Genomic DNA, 1,358 nt, shown 5'->3' on the forward strand with positions numbered 1-1,358 from the left:
TAAAAAAATGTCGAGGAGATAGATAAGTGTGGTTGTTTTAGAAAGGTGGACGTCTTTGACAGTGTCATTATACTATCTTCAACAAGCAAGGGGGAAGTAGGAAGTGGTCGTTCATACAGGTCATTGTATTGGACAAGTGGTCGTCAGAACAGGTTCGACTGTCAGTAGAAATTACCATCTCCCCCCCCCCCCCCCCCCCCGTTCCTGGACGCTTACACAGCCACGAAAACTCTTCAAAATATTATTGCGCAGACAGCATTCTAAAATCTGAAAATCTACTCACCTGGATATTATGGTCTCACACAGGTAAGCATCAATCGAACAGGTGGGTAGATTCTAGCTAAATGAAGGATTTTTAAAGAAGGACAGTAGAACAACTGGTTTCTTTTCGTACGTCAATGTACTTTTGTTTCGTAATTCTAAAGAATTATTCACCCCCCCCCCCCCCATTTTTTCCCTCCATCCCCTCCCCACAAACATTTACGAGTACATGTTAATTTTACTCTGGCGCACTGATGTTGGTGTACGTTTTGGCTAAACTGTAGCTAAGTCAATACTCTGACGTGCCACACAATGTCATGTAGGTAGGGATTAGAGACGTCAATTAGAAAGACTCCGCCAGAGTGTGGGGTCATTCGCAACTAACATTCTCGTAACGCTGAGCGCTGAAAGAGTCAGCTTTAAGGTGGTCTATCACAGGCTTAATTCTCTGAGGAATTATTTCTTGTCTGTTGTTTTTTTTGTTTGTTTGTGCGTTTGTTTGGAACGCGGACTCCGGTATTATTATTTTTTTTACAAAAATGTTTGATAATATAAAATGCTGAAATCGTTAACGTCTGTCGTGAGTACACAGAACATTCACTCACACATACAAACACACAGGTACACGCACACACATAACCACGGGGGTTAAGGTGCTCGCCTCTCATTCAAAGATCCCGGGTTCGATTCCGGGTAGCGACGGAAAATAAATATTTTCTAAAATTGCCTCCTTTCACCTCTTATTCTGCTCTCTAGCAATGTTCTATCGTCTGCTTTCGTTTCCATTTTCTGCCCCCACCCCATCACTCCCTCACCCCCTTCGCCCCCTCTTCTGCAGCCTTTCTACTGCTTCTCCGTGGCTCCTTCTTACTGCAGTCTTTCAGGCACACCCCTGATCTTATGATAGGAAAGATCTACACCTAGCCTTCTCGGACAAGGGCGAATAATCTCGGAGGTCCCGTGTGCAAGTTGCGCTCGGTAAAGATCCCTTTGTGGTCCAAAATCAATACGAATAGGCTTCGGCCGCCACCTGGGCAAAATTCAAAATTTCCTACCAACTGAAAATGTTTAGTGTGTCTCGTGCGCTCATATGACCT

Source organism: Aplysia californica, unplaced genomic scaffold (assembly GCF_000002075.1).
Source record: "Aplysia californica isolate F4 #8 unplaced genomic scaffold, AplCal3.0 scaffold00633, whole genome shotgun sequence".
Lineage (NCBI taxonomy): Eukaryota > Metazoa > Mollusca > Gastropoda > Aplysiida > Aplysiidae > Aplysia > Aplysia californica.